The sequence below is a fragment of the Lygodium microphyllum genome, chromosome 20 (genome assembly GCF_053477565.2).
Source record: "Lygodium microphyllum isolate KBCC chromosome 20, Lygodium_microphyllum_v1.1.10, whole genome shotgun sequence".
NCBI lineage: Eukaryota > Viridiplantae > Streptophyta > Polypodiopsida > Schizaeales > Lygodiaceae > Lygodium > Lygodium microphyllum.
This window is the reverse complement of record NC_141154.1, coordinates 54327316-54344529: the sequence shown is the minus strand read 5'-3', so window position 1 is coordinate 54344529 and position 17214 is coordinate 54327316.

The window sequence follows — 17214 nt, the reverse complement described above, 5'->3', positions numbered from 1 at the left end:
AGCAAAATATTATCAACACATACATTTTCTCGCGTTTTACTTGTTAAAAATTGCAAATGAAGAAAGGAAACATGAACAATAAATAAATTCTATGGAAACACACAAATTGATGATATAATCATTTTTGGAAAAGCTTTGCTGCTTTTGAAAGATAGAAAGCACATGACATCTTTAATTGTTTAAGTGTTATAAAACATTCTTTCTATATTAATCAAATTTATTTTGTTAAAATGCTTGTAATAAAAAAAATTGTTACCTATCAAAGATTGTTGAACTGCTCTCCACACAGGATGCAAGGACCTTGAAGGGAAGTCGAGACGAAATTTTGGCAGAGAAGAAGACAATGTCGGAGAAATGGGTTTGAAATGCTTTTATATCGACCGTTAAGCATGTGGTGATAGTTCCAACGAAAAAGTTTGTGTAATAATGGAAAAATACGTGTACACGTGTCTGACTTAACACAGCGTAATAAACTCCTCAGAAGACGTGCGCATTCTCTTTTTCCAAAAATACGTTACACGTGTGTTAAATAACCCTTTTCCAAGTAAATAAAAAATTTCGATAAGCGAGAGTACGTCACACGTGTGTTATTAACACTTTGCGAAGAACGTTGAGTCCATGCAAATTCACCGCCTTCAGCTTTCATCGCATTTCATCGCTACTCCATCTTTGTTTTTGGTGTTCCTTCCAGTCTGCAGCATTTCCTTCCAATCTCCAAGCATTTCACTATTTCTCCAACAAAGCAAACCTTCAAGCATATTGTCATCGTTAGGCTGAGATTGTGAAGAACAAGCTGAAAAGAAGGTATGGTTTCTGCATCTTGTTTTTCAATAACAAGCTCCATTCAATGCATTGTTTTAATATTTTTCCTTAATCCTTTATGTTATTATTAGCTCATGACCACTACAAAAGAATTTTTTCCACAGTGAAAGCATTCCTTAATATTGTTGATAATTAAGGAAATCTTACTGTGATCTGCATGAGCTATCTGAAATCCATGCTGCTGTTAATAATTACTTATCTGAGCATTCCATGCTCTCGGTGCCTGTTTCTTTCCTCCCTATGGATATTTTAAGTAATCTTAAAAGATTTCCTTGGATCAAAGCTCCTTTTTCTTGGTTTTGTCAATTTTTATGCTATTCATGAGCTGTCCGGTGAAACGCGAAAATAAGGTGCTTCAAGCAGGTTTCCTGGCTTAAATTCGTGTTTCACTGGACACAATGGACAACAAGTCTGGTGAAACGCGAAAAGAAGCAGCTGCAAGGAGGCGCCTTGCTTGACACTCGCGTTTCACATTGTCAATTTTTATGCTATTCATGAGCTGTCCGGTGAAACGCGAAAATAAGGTACTTCAAGCAGGTTCCCTGGCTTAAATTCGCGTTTCACTGGCTACAATGGACAACAAGTCCAGTGAAACGCGAAAAGAAGCAGCTGCAAGGAGGCGCCTTGCTTGACACTCGCGTTTCACTAGACAGCTTGAGAAAAATTCAGCTGATACGAGAAAACGCCATGCAGCATAGATAACTCTTGTCTGGGACTCGCGTTTTGCTTTACATGCTGGAGAAGAAGTAACATATGTTTTTTTGGCAGATGGCTAGGACTAAGTCAACAGCAAGAAAAGGGAAGATTGATCCGAGGGATTTAGCATCAAAGATTCATCAGTCTTCAAAGCCTCAGAGGCTCTCTAGAAAGTCAAAGCCAAGGAGAAGGTTTTCTCAAAATGTCAGGTGTCTAAGGGAGATTAGGAAGGCAATAAATGCTCTTGACAATGCAATTCCAAAGTTATCTTTTCAGAGGCTTGCCAGGGAAATTTGTGACAGATATAGTTTGGATAGTTTCAGATGGACAAGAACAGCTCTTAATTGTATACAAGAAGCCACAGAGGATTTTCTAATTGAGTTTTTCCAAGATGCCTACATTTGTGCTGCTCATGCTCATAGGCTCACACTCATGGACAAGGACATGGTAATTCTTAGGAGGCTAAGGTATAGATTTTCAAAGGTCCTTGAGCCAATTCCCCTCACTGATATGAAGACATTTAATATCCTTAATGTGCCCCCAGCTAGAAGAAAGAAAGATGATTCTGGTGTCAGGGTTGAGGATGTCACCCATGAGGAGGATACAAGGGTCACCCATGAGAAGGATACAAGGCAACATGAAAAAGAGGAGAAGGCTAAAGAGGAACAAGCAGATAAATGGAGAGAGTATAGGAAGCAAAGGGTTGAAGAAAGGGAAATAGAGCAACTAGAGTCCTTTGAAAATGAGCTAGCCACCCTTCTTGAAGCAACTAATCCAAAAGGATTCAGTGTGTTTTGTTTCTTACCTGGTGACTTAGGCAAAAGAACTGAGGTTCTCTCCTTTGATGCTGGATGTGTTCAGATTCTTAAGGATAAAAGAAGAGAAGTAAATGACACTCTTATTCTTGCTGGCCTAAGGTATGTCCATCCATAATTACTTATACTTTTTGATATTTTTTTAGCAATAAGATTTTTCTTGTTTATACTCACTATTTCTATGCCTTTTCTAGGTGTATAATGCATGAGTTTCCTTTGGATATACAACAAAAAATTGAGGTTTTTGATCCATCTGTCTCATTCTTTATGAGGAATGAGCTTGATGCAAGTTTTATTGAGCACTGGCTCAATTTGATTGACTTCCATACTTTGGAGCTGCTTATAATTCCATATAATGAAAAGTAAGTGATTCAATATAATGAAAAGTAAGTGATTCAATATTCTATTAGAGTTTTTGAGATTTTATCCTACTAATTTGTTGAGATATGATTGCTTTTAGTTCTCATTGGAGCTTGATTGCAATAGACCTTGTGGATAAGCAATGCTTTTTAATCAACTCTATGAAAGGAAGCCATGGAAATGCTAAATTGTAAGTTATATTATCCAAGGGCTCCTTGATATTTCAATTCTTTTTTTTGTAAGTACTCTAAATTTCAACATATTTTATATACAGAGGTGCCAAAAGATTAATTGAAGAGCTAGAGAAAAGACCTCCTATGCCATCTGATTTGCTTGCAACAATGCAATATAGACAAGTTGCGGTAAGTTATTCATTAAAATAATTGAAACATGAGTTTATTCTATGAACTACCATTCGTCCTCTTTATAGTTTTACTTTGTGTTGGTGGTTGCAGTGTCCCCATCAGGATGATAGCCATTCTTGTGGCTGGAGGGTGATTGCAAATGCTAGAAGAATGGTTAACTTTGTTTATCTTAATGATGATAAACATGTAAAGGTAATATGAAAGATGCTAAACTTTAAGATAGATATTAATTGCAAATAGTCCATTGATGATAAAAATATAGTCTATTGTAAGAACAATAATGAACTAAAACTCTTTTTTCTATAAATGTGTGACAGTTTTCGAAGGATTGCTATACATCTGAGCATATTTGGTACATCAGAGCAAAGCTGTTGAAGTATATGATGGTCAATTGTATACAACCAACAACAGAGATTGGTGGGGATTTGCACCATGAAGGAGATGCGGTGCCTATAACCACGGAAGGCAAATCCATAGCTTCAACACCTTCTATACCCAAGACATCAAAGCAAGGCAAAAGGACTCCTAGAAAGGATAGTTCTCCAAAAAAGAAATAGCTTTGCCATATCGCCTTGTAGGCCTTCATATATAGAAATTTGCCCTTCAGCCCTTGTATATCTCATAGAGATGGCAGATAGATATCTGCTACAAATTTTGTACATGTATTTTATATTGATAGTAAAGATATCTTTTCTTGAATGTCATTGCAGTGTATTTTATTTTCTCTCCTTTTCGATATCTGCAAAAAATAAATTACAAATGTTTGTTAGTTAGAAAGTGAGATCTTGATATACATCTAAGTAGATATAATATGATGTGAAAACTTACTCGTTTCTTGTCAAGTTGGAATACAAAGGAGCATGGTAGTTCAATGTCTTCATTTTGTAAATCCATCCTCACTTGATGTAGCGTACATGATTTTCTGATCTTTAAGATTGCAATAATATCCTCGTTGAACCAAATATCAAGATCCACAATAGGATCCTTGCTGAAGTCATTAAGATTCTGGTCTAAAGCAACTAGACTACTACCAACAAAATGCCATCGACTATAGTAAAAGCTAAGGATAAAATTTTGAGTAGCAATCATATATTTACAAGCTATAGAGTCTTGATCTATCTTACATATAATTTTTCCTTCTGTCCTTGTATCCCATCCTTCATCAACAAATTGTATGATATGATCATATGTTAGTCTCTTCACTCAAAGCATGGTTTTTGTTATTCTTATCTCCATATTAGAGAAGAAATCAATAAATATATTAATAGGCATAAATAAAGTAACTTTGCTTAGCCTACTTGAGATATTAGATTTTAGTGCTTTCTGGATCTCAGAAAATATCTTACATCTATAGCCCTCACTAGTAGCTGGACTTGGCAAAGGCCACTCAAAGCTTGAAAAATCTGGCAAAGGAAGGAGTTTTATTGATCCCCATTGGCAACACCGCATAGGAATAACATAAGAATGGTCATAAAAGAATATTCCATTCTCTGCAAGCTCTGTCTTCTTTCTACCTCTATACATTTCTTCTCCAATTGAACCATGTATAACATCAATAACATCAATAATAGATTCCACTGGTTGCCATTCCTCAAGATTAGAGGGATAGACATCTACAAGACAAACAAATATTATAATGGAAAAACCTAAACCATATTTAAGAAAGGAAAAACTTTAAGAATCAAATTCTTACAATTTGGTCTATGCATTGGAAGCTTTGAAGATCCAGGTTTCAAACACAGCTCTCTATGCATGAACACATGTTGCACTAGTACCTCTTTGATACTATTCTTATTTGCTCCAAGCTTAAAATCTCGGATTCTGCCCTTCCAAGCAGAGATAAACGAGCTCTCATGTCTTTGCCTTTTTCCACGTTTTTCTTGTTGCATGGTGATCCAACTACCTTTGCTAATGATAGTAGGAATCCATCTTCCATCAGTTTGGAATGAGTTAAACACTGATATGGATGTGATTTGGGAGCTTGGACGCCTTGTTGAAGGTCGAATTTCTGTATCCATGGTAGAAGAGAGAGATACATGCACACACACACACTCACACACACACACACACACACACACACACACACAGAGAGAGAGAGAGAGAGAGAGAGAGAGAGAGAGAGAGAGAGAGAGAGAGAGAGAGAGAGAGAGAGAGAGAGAGAGAGAGAGAGGACTAGGCTATCATAACGGAGGGAAAAACAATAGAGGAATAAAAGAAAGGAGGGAAAAAACTGAGCGCCATGCTTTTCACCAATTTGAATTTCGATTACATCAGTCATTATCATTAATCTAGAAACATCATTAAATAAAAGTAGCCGAGACTCTATGCCATTAATGCAAAATATGTCATAATCACGAATATAAGAGACTAAAAATACATAATAAAAATACAAATTCGTAATATTATCATATTTATATATTTTTGTAAAATGATTTTTTAAAATTTTTTAATTAGAAGTTCCGTTACGGAGGCTTTGCTCTTATTGGTCTAGAGCACTCTCTCTCCACATCCTAAAAGGCATTTTCGAGACCTCAAAACTCCCCTAATGCCAGGTGCCACCTTTTTGGTATTCAAAAAATGGGAATTGGGAGATTCCCAAACTCACTAATATTGTGTTAGTAGGAAACTAAAGCTAACAAGGGAAGCGGGTGGGCAGAACCCCCGACAGGTCCGTCCTACACCAAGGTGGTCCCACAAATTTGGGAGGCTTCTCAACATTCAAATCGCAATGACGTATTGGCCTTAGATAATGTAGGGTAGAACCCTCGCTCATATCATTTTAGGTGACTGGAATGGGACTTTACCCTACGGGTAGAGAGGTCGAGTGATGCATCCCTCTCATTTTCCATTCTCTTTGAACCAAGTGCGACATGAGTCCGCCACGGTTTAGATGTTTTGTGCAAAGTAAATCGATGCTAGAAGGCTGTAGAACGACTTGACTATTAGAAACTTAGAAAGATTCAGGTCGATCCTAATAGGGTTGGCTAATACGTTTCGTTGCGGAGTAGGCTTAGGATTCGCTAATCGACAAACCTTGTGACATTCCGTGGGAGTGTCAAACAACTTCTTTTAGATTAAACTCCTGATGGACTACTAAAATATGTCACGACCCAGGCACATTACAGAGCGTTGAGCTCCTCGAACCCCTTTGAAGTTCTCTCCATCAGTCACAATCCACCTTCAAGACTCTTCTCTCTCAGATTGAGATTACGACCTTGTCTTCTGATTGGCAAGTGATCCTTTACTTGCTTCAAAGAGACATGGGCAAATTTCTCTACAATGACCACATCATCTTTGTGACTCGGTATCATATCAATGAACAATTTATCATCACAAGTTTCATCTCGAGCTCTTCATACGTCTTTTGATCATATCCTTTAACTCCCCTTGACTAAGAGTCTTTTGAACTTGTAACTTGACCATATATTTAATCAATGAGTATGTTATCATATTCGCCTTGTATCTAAATTTCTACTTATGGGAAATTATTTTGAGTTGAGTACTCTTCATCATTATTTTCTCCCATCTCACAAAACGTCCTTGTGGCGTGTGACTTTTCGCAAACTCTTGCATGTATCTGGTGCAACAATCGATGCCTTGTCTTCCTAGGGATGACATCTAGCTGGAGACAAAATACTAAGGAAGGTTGGAGTGAAAAGAAAAGTGAGTGGAATAGAAAAGGATTGAAGTGTCACCTTCTTGCAAGAACTTGTGGTAGGTTATTGGGTACTGAGTCAAGACGACCTGAGGCCAACCTGAGGCCGATATCATGTTCTCCTTGGGTCACTACACTCAATTTCCTCCTTTTCACACACTAGAGTATGGAAAAATTGAAAGAAAAATATGTACTTGTGTTGCTTGGATGCTATACAAATATCTTGATCACTTGGTCTGTAGGGAGTCAAGCACTAACTGTTAAGACTGCAATAGTGAATATAGAGAGTGTCATCGTGGCAAATGCTGAAAGTTAGAAAATATCACTCAAATAGTGGGTGAGAATCCAAATAATAACAACTATGCTATATGGAAACTCCGTATGGAGAACTTTCTCATTGAGAAAGGCTATTGGGATTTAGTGAGAGCTACGGAAGTTGAGTGTTGCTTCCTAAAATAACTCAACTAATTGGCTCTTGAATAGCTAAGTGCACATCATGCTTGGATGGAAGGAGCATATAGGTTTTTACACTGGTTGTCACTATGTATTTTAAATGCCATGATAATGCAAATTATGAATTGCAAGACACAGGAAGATACATGAAATATATTGAGCTGATATATTATGGTACTACTACAAGTGCAAGAAAGATACAACTAAAACAAAAATTCAATACCATGGATAGGAAATTATGCTTTATTTAGGAGTATGTAACAAAGATCAAAACCATTGTAGATTAGTTTGCAAATATTGGAGTTGAAGTAGAGGACGAGATTTTGTTTGCAATGACCTTACATGGTTTAGGACCTGAATATAAGTCATTTGACATGTCCATTTCAGTGAGATGTGAAATTCCAGACTTTAATGAGCTAGTTTCATTGCTTATTCATGAGGAAGTGAAACTGGGTTTGGCTACTAGCTCAAGTAGCTCAAAAGGCAGAGATGTAGTGTTCTACTCTAATCAGAGAGGTTGTAGTAGTCATGGCAGGGGTTCCTTCCATGGTTGGGGGACTCAGCAAAATGCATCTCAACATATGCAAAATCAACAAGGTCATCATGTTAGAGGTGATGGATACTCTCGAGCAAGGGGAAGATCCAACTCTAGGGGCAAAGGATCTTGGCCATCACAGACTACGCATGAAAATGCAAACAAGGATAAGGATTGTTATTACTATGGAAAATATAGCCATGTTGCTAAAGGATGTTGGAAAAAGCAAGCCAATCAAAGAGGAAAATAGTAGGGTCAATATGCCTCCTCCAAACATGTAAAGCATGAGAGTAGTGACAAGTTATTTTCCATGACTTATGTATGAAATTAGACTACTCAGCATGTAAGCCTTGTAGCTTGTTCACTCGAATGTATAGGGACCTGCACATAATGTATCTCTTGAAGGGTCTTGGGTATATGTGACTTTTGTGGATGATTTCAGTAGGTATACTTGGGTATAAATTCTGAAGCATAAAGATGAAGTTCTGGATAGCTTTATGGATTTCAAGTGTCATGCAAAGAAATAGTTCAACTGTTATGTATCATGCTTATGGTCTGATAGTGATGGTGAATATGTGTCAAAGGAGTTTTTGACTAAGCATGGGATCAGGAGACACTTGACATGCAGTTATACTCCACAATAAAACAGAGTAGTTAAAAGGAAAAATAAGGTTATTATGGAAGCAACTAGGGCAATGTTGAATGAGAGAGGTATTTGTCTTTCTTACCATGCTGAAGCATCTCTAAGTGTTGTTTATGTCATGAATCATACACCTACAACAATTGGCATACATGAGAATATATCGTATGAGCTGAAAATGGAATGCAAGATAATGCTACTATTAGTGGACCTATGCATGATGTATTTGCTAGTATGAGTCCTTGGACAAGAATATTACACAATCATGGATCTCATTCTACTGACCCGGATGTGTCAGTGAGGGGGGAGATTGGGTATGCATAAAGGAAAAGAAAATACATTTGATAATATAATAGGTCCAGTGACATCAGAATATGATTCCACTAACCACTTGGATAGTGAGCTTGGCATACCTACAATTGTTACACTTGATGTTAAGAAGAGATATGTACTGCCTCATGAGACACAGGAATCATATAGTGTACCACAGCTATGAAGATCACAGAGAGAAAGAAAATGTGTTGAAAAATATACTTACAGTGGATACTCAACTAAACACTATGCATGCATGACAATTTAATGAACTATAAAGAACCCGCATCATTTGTAGAAGTAGATTGGGATGAGAACTAGTGTAAAGAAATATATATGAAGAATATGATGCTTTGCTAAAAAATGGAACTTGGGATTTAGTTAAGAGACCTGAAGGCAAGATGTCTATTAGATGCAAGTGGGTTTACAAAGTCAAATGCAAATTAAATGGCTCACTTGGGAGATACAAAGCTAGATTAGTGGTGAAAGGTTATGCTCAATAGTATGGGATGGACTATGAAGAGATTTTTAGTCATGTTGTGAAGATGGAAATTGTACGGATTGTTATTGCATTAGCTACATCCAAAGGCTAGAACCTATATTAGATGGATATAAAGAATGCTTTTTTGAATGGTGACTTGATGGAAGAAGTCTATATGGATCAACTAGAAGGATATGTACATCTTGAATATCCATCTTATACTTGTAGATTGAAGAAAGCATTGTATGGTTTAAAATAGGCACCGTGGGCATGGAAGGCAAAACTCAACTCATACTTAGAGAGACTTGGTTTTTAGATGGGAAAAGTTGATCACACAGAGAAAGGCTATGTGAATTTGATGGTATGTGTAGATAAGTTGGTCATCATTGATGATGATACATAGGGGATTGATGAGATCAAATCTATGTTGTAGAAAGAGTTTCAAATAAAATATTTGGGAGAGCTAAAATGTTTTCTTGGTATTGAGATCATATGCACACCTCAAGGAATTTGGATGTTGCAAAAGCAGTATGCACATAATATGATGGAAAAGTATGGCATGCTGGAGTTCAAGCCCATGTATACTCCATTAAAGTAGAATATCAAGTTAACAATTGATACATGACATGAGATTGAGAATGTGACTGTGTACAGATAGATGGTTGGTAGTTTGATTTATCTTACTATCACTAGACTTGATCTTAGTTACTCTGTTGGGTTAATCTGTTAGTTCATGAAAAAGCCAAGGAAATCTCATTTAGATACTCTGAGAAGGATTATGAGGTATGTCAAGGCTACACTACACTATGGGTTGTTTTATGAGTATGGTAAGTCTCTCAAGCTTACAGGATATAGTGATGCAAATTGGGCTAGATGTGCATATGACAAAAGATCGACAAGTGGGTAGGCATTTAGTGTTGGCAATAGCATGATTAGCTAGAGCAGTAAAAAGTAACTCACTGTGGCTCTCTTGAATATTGAAGTAGAATATAGAGGTGCAATCTTAGCTACATCTAAAGCTATTTGGCTAGTTACAATGTTAGATGATTTGGGAGTACATGTGGATAAACCAGTCAAGTTGTCCTCTGACAACAACATGAGCAATGTACTTTTTACAAGTAAGCTTGTTTATCATGCTAGGTCAAAGCACATAGAAGTGCACTATCATTTTATCAGGGAAATGGTATTGTGAGGTAGGATTGACCTCATCCATGTGAAGATAGAGGACTAAGTAGCGGATCCCCAAACATATTCTACTTAAGGAGAAATAACATAGAAAGGAAAGACACCACCTATATTGGCCATAAAAAGCTTCCACAGAGCGAGTGGCTCCCTCTAGGTGCTTCTTCAAACTTGTCTAGTGTAGAACTAAAACAAAGAACCATCAAACATACATGCACTAACCAAACACATGGCCCTCTTAGCCTAGCAAAGTAAATCATTATGCTACAAAAGAAATGGTCCTCTTGGCCTAACAAAATAGAACATTTATATTCAAAACAATCAGCTATCTTGGCCTAAAATGATAAATCAAGACAACTTATATCACATCCCCCCTAGAATGGTATTGGACATGCAACAAGATACTCCATTCCAAGGAGAAAATAGAGCTCCTAGCCCTAAACTAGGTGCATCAAATTATGATCCATAGCTTCTCCATATATAGTAAGAGGTGTAGGCATAACATATCATCTAACGAGCCTATGGATCCCTGATAATAATGGTAGATGGGTCTTAGCTTTTTTTTGTACATTATCCAAACTAGCCACTGTCTAGCTAGTATCTCGTTTAAAGGTCTTGTTGTATGCCTATACAGCCACATATAGTTTCATGTCCCAATCCCGTTTCTTTTCTAAGATGATCTTTGACAAGATTCCCATAAGCTACTTATTGGTGCTTTCAACTTTCCCGTTCGCCTATGGATTGTAAGGTGTCATTTTATTGTGCTTAATCTGCAAGGCCTCAATCGCCTTATTTAGGAAATGAGTTCCATGGTTTGACACCAACTCTTTTGGCATACCAAAGTGACATATTATATGTTCAAGAAGAAAGCTAGTAGTCTCATTTGCATGATCCTTATCTATCACTTGTGCTTCTGACCATTTCGTAAAATAGTAAGTTGCTACTATGATATACCTCTTTTGTGTAGAGGACGACGAGATAATTGTACCTAAAAATTCAATGCCCCACTTCTCAAATAGTAATAAAGCCATAATAGCATCCAGTGAAAGCACTTTCAATTGTCTCTACTATCATATCCTGTACCTCTTTACATATACAAAAACATCCTGGGAGATGGATGGCTACTAATATCTAGCTCTTAAGACTTTTTGTGTAGTCAACCATCCAGCAAAGTGTCCTCCACAAGTGAAGTCATGAAACTCTTCCAAGATAAATGGAACCTCATTAGGCGTAATACATTGACGATAAACATTATCTTACCCTTAATGGTATAGAGTTCTTGCAATTAAGGCAAACTTTAAGGCTTGTTATTTAATTTTTCTTTTCTTAGCCTTAAACAAAGAAGCTCTAGTTTCTCCTATAGATAGATAATGCATAATGGCAGCTTATCGGGACATAATGGAGGCCATGTGCATTTTCAATAGACCCTCAAGGTCACTAGCTTTAGCCAATACTTATTTTGGCTCCCAAAGTCTACAAGATACTCCACAATGCCTTGCAATCTCAATTTCTTACTCTTAATCTCATAATCAAGTTCTTAATTATGAGGAGACTTTTTCTCCAATGGCTAAAATTTCCACTATAAGGGCTATCATAGTAGTGGCTACATCAAAGGGTTAGATAATGTATCAAATGGATGTAAAAAATATCTTCTTACATGAGTAGTTGCAAAAGAAAGTTTATGTGGAGGATCCTTCTCATTATGTAGATGAGAGTCATCTAGAGTATGTATGTATGCTTCCTAAGGCCTTGTGTGCATTGAAGAAAGCATAGAGAGCATGCCATGATAGGATTGCAAAGCACCTTGTCAGCATTGGATTTTGTAGAGCACATGCTAATCATGTCACAAATTGCATAGTGGGGGGAATTGCTTGAGCTAGTGTGCTAAACACACACTATATACACAAGAGGAAGCTTACTCAAGGACACAAGAAGAGAGATGGAGGCCAAAACATTTTCTTGGTAGTTTCTTCTTCTTCTTTCATCACACAATGCAATGTACACAAATATAGATAAGATACAACATGAAGGAAAGTTGCATGCTAAGTCAAATAGTGTATAGCTGACTATATTAATTAATTGGTGCTATAATTATGTCAACTGCTGTAGGTAGATACAACAAACTAAATATAATAAGTCATAATTTAGTGGCCATGTGAGGATCATAATGATCAGCAATGTGCTAAGTGTAGGCGTGCAGACCCATCTAGCCAAGTGGTCCATTATCAATTTCTCCACATGTTGAGCTTTTCATCTCAACATTCCCCCTCAAGCTCAAGTATATCTTTGCAACTCTAGGTAAGCTTCCAAATTCTCAATCTTCTCTGTATCCAATAAGCCTTTGTGAAAATTTTAGCTATATGATCCTGTGTGTTGACATATATCAAGTCAAAATCTCATGCAAGTGCCTTCTCTCTCACAAAGTGGTAATGTATCTCAATGTGTTTTGTCCTAGCATGAAACACTAGGTCCCTAGCTAGTTATATGTTGCTCATGTTGTTACATTGAATGACAACTAAACCATCTCCTTGCACATCTTAATCACCCAATAACTTTTGAAGATATACCACCTCACATACTGCCATAACAACACCTCTGTACTCAACCTCTATACTCGATAAACCAACAATAGCTTGCTTTTTGCTACTCCACGTAACTGCTACACTGCCAAGGAAAAACATGAATCCGCTGGTAGATCTTGTGTCAGGGCATGCTACTAGCCCAATCTTCATCTCTGTATCCAAAAATCTCTATATTCTTACTTGCCTCATAAAAAATTCCATAATGCAAAGTGGAGTTCACATACCTAAATATGCATCTAACTATATCCAAATGAGGCTTTCTAGGCATCTATAGAAATGGACTAACAATATCAATAACATAACTTAAGTCTAATCTTGTGATAGTCATGTAAATCAAACTCCCTAATATCCTCTTGAACATAGTGGGGTCTTCTATCTCATCCCCAACATCAGCACTCAACTTCACATTTTGCTCTTATGGCACTGAAAGAGGCTTACATGCTATCATACCATACTTAGATAACATAAGTACTAAACTTTACATTTTGCTTCAATGGCACTAAAAGAGGCTTGCATGCTATCATACCATACTTAGATAATATATCTAAGCCATACTGCCTTTGGGACAGCCATATACCGTCATCACAACTGATCACCACAATACCAAGAAAGTATCTTAGCTCACCCAAATCCTTCATCTCAAACTTCTTCTTCAAAAAGTCCTTAACTTCAACAATCCCATTGTCAATGTCACTTGTAATAATCAAATAATCCACATAGATTACTATGGTGGCTAAGCCTCCATCTCCCTTTCTCACATAAAGAGAGTGATCATCATTAGAAACATAAAAGCCAATATTGAAAAGATACCCTCGGATCTTGTTAGACCATGCTCTAGGTGCTTACTTCAGCCCATAGAGCACCTTCTTTAACATGAATACATATGTGGGATACTCTAGATCCTCACAAGCTATTGGTTGCTCCATATACATCTCTTCTTTCAATTGTAAGAAAGCATTCTTAACATCAATCACATATCTAACAGTTCCCATTTTGGCAACTGGACTAAATGATTCTTCATAATTTATGCCATATGTTTGAGCATAACCTTTTGCAACTAGCCTAACCTTATACTTACTAACAAAACCATCCACATTATGTTTGATTTTGTAAACCCACTTACAGCCAATAGCATTCTTACCCTTAGGTAATGGTACTTCCCTTAGGAAATGTTACTTAATTCTAGGTCTTATTGGCTTCTAATACAACCAATCCCCATAAGCATGACCAACAATATCCTCAAAATAAGTGGCCTCAACATCCTCAACTACCTTTACCATATAATCATAATGGTGAGCTACATGACCTTCAAAGCCAAATCTTTTAATAGGGTATTTGAACCTACTAGATGTACATACCACTAGATCACTCAGGGGAGCCTTTACATTACCATGTACTCTCTGTACACGTGGTGTCCTGACTGAAGGAATACCAAACTCATCATCCAAACTCTCTAAACCATTGCAATCTCTATCAAATCCCAAATGACTAGTAGATACATCATTACCATGCGACACTTTCTTCTTCCCTTTGTCTTTACTTGCAATACTCGTAGATATACCTAAAGATGTGTGACTACTCCTTAGTCTCCTAGACCAAGGGCTAACTATAGATGTAGTACTAATGATGTTTCTAGTCCACTAAGGCTCTATGATTCTTGTTTTTCTTTGTATACATAAATATCATGATCATGATCGTTATCCATGCATCATGCATCACCACTAGATGCATACCAACTACTCATCTCATAAAAAATAATATTCTTACTCACTTTGAACTCACTTGTGGCAAAGTTATAGCAATGATACCCTTTCTGCTCTAAAGAATATCCAATAAAATAACATATTTTAGCCTTTGGATCAAGCTTCTTTTATAGCTCATCTAGTACATGAACATATACAATATAACCAAACACTTTCAAGTGTGATACATTGGGCTTCTTATCTGCAAGGTATTCTTCAGGGATCATTCCATAAACTACAACTATGGGAGTTCTATTCATAATATCGACAATAGTACAAAAAACTTTAGACCAAAAGTATTTTGGCATATTCTTTTCAGTTATCAATACCAATGCAACTTTTGCAATATATCTATTTTTCCTTTCTACAATCCGATTTTGTTATAGGGTATACCCACAAGTAAACTATCTCTGTATCCCATGAGACCTCCAAAAGTTACTAAACTCATTACAGAGGTACTCTCCCTCTCCATTTGACCTCAAGTGCTTAACTTTCAAGCTTTTTTCCGTAGTAACAATAGCCTTGAAAGTTTTGAATTTCTCAAATATATCACTCTTTTCCTTCATGAAATATATCCACATCTTTCTTGAACAATCATTAATAAATGTGACAAAATATTTTTGTTGCCACCAAGAGATGTGTTCTGTCCATGCCTCCAAATATTTGTATACACAACATCAAGTAGATTTCTATTTACATCTCTATCATGCAAAAAAAGTTATCTTGTATGCTTACCAAACTAACATGCTTCACACACTTTATGAAATTCACCCTACCCTTTGGACTTTATTAATTTTAGCCTTTGTATATTTACATGTCCAATATATTTGTGTCATATTTCAATGTGTAGAACCACTCGTTTTCCTTTGGCATATATAATAGCATTCATAGCAAAAATTCTAGCATCTAAAGTGAACATGCATCCAAATATTCTTCCTTTTGTGACCAAACTACACTTTTCATCAAAATCTTCCACAAAGTAGCATTTTGCATTAAATCAAACCCGCAACCCTTGATCTACCATATGACCAACACACACTAAATTCTTTCTTATGGATGGCATATGACAAATTCTTTGTTTGACCATCATGCAAGGACAAGGGAACCTTTTCAATGTGTGAAATTGGATGCCATGAATCATTACCCGTCTACACATAACCTAGATTTTGTAAATATTGCATGTTTTCAAACCATAAAGTATGACTAGTCATAGGATTAGATGCACATGAATCAACATACCATATATCATCATGTGTCTCATTTTTTGTAATAACATTCATCATATGTTGGATAACAAATAGACACTCATTTTTATCTTCATTTTATCGTGCAGATGATGATTGTTTTTTTGTTACTAATGCAGATATCATCATTCTTAATATAATAACAGGCTACAATATGACCTATTTTTCCAGAATAATGACAAACAATACCAAAATTACTAGAAACTCTGTTCTGCCATCCACCTCTTTCTCTAGAGCTCCCTGTGTCTCCAAAGTTTTCTTGGCTTCCTAAAACCTAAATTTCACCGAACTGCTAATTTAACATGTTTTACTGGTTATCATCAACAAGTCCCATACCATGTCCTCTTGAAGAGGATTTTCCACATTCTCTTCTTGAACTTGAGAAAAATACTTGGGTTTGTTCACCACTTCTTTAGATGATTCACGTTGCATATTGATATCTTCAGTGATCATAAGAGAGACCAACTCATCAAAAACTGAAAATGACTTTCATACATATACAAAAGTGACAAAGGATTTTCAAGTCTTCTCACTATTAAGGCCACCCAAAGTAGATGAAACCAAATCTTCATCATCAAGTATTGCATCAATAACTGCTAAGGCATGTGTAATGCTTCTCACTTTCAAAACATACTCATTTACATGCATCTTCTCTTTTTTTAAGATATTCAACTCTTACTTGAGTTGAATCTTTCTTACCTTTGTGTTTATTGAAAGCATGTTCTCAAAAATTATCCAAGCTACATGTAAAGTTTTTGCATTTCTAATATGTCCCAATATAGTATTATCAATTATTGTAGATAGTCAATACATCACATTTTTGTCTTTTGCATTGCATTCTTTTCAAACCTTTAATTCTTTTGTAGTCATAGGATTACTTAGCCCTGGCTCCTTTTCTTCGCTTAAAATAAGCTCATAAAGGCCTTTTCCTATTAGGAAGTTTGTCACACGAAACTTTCATGATGGATAATTGTTCTTATCCAGCTTCTAAATGATGGGGTTTCCATTGTTCTCTGCCATTTTCACAAAATTGATGCAAAATAGCAAACAATTATTATGTAATCTTTGACAATAAGTACATAGCAACACTCTAAATAGTCTTTTTCACTTACTACTCAATAACACATGTAACCTGCAATCTATAAGCAGATAAAACTTATTTTTACTTTCAAAAAAATACCTCAACTTTTACAGATTGAAATTCTATAACCTATGCATCCACTTTTGGTCGACACAACTCAAATCTTAGTATATCCTGAAACTGTTGTCCACAATCTTATGGATCTAAAGCGGGACCCAAAATGGTCTCAGATGGCTAAAAGATAGTGAA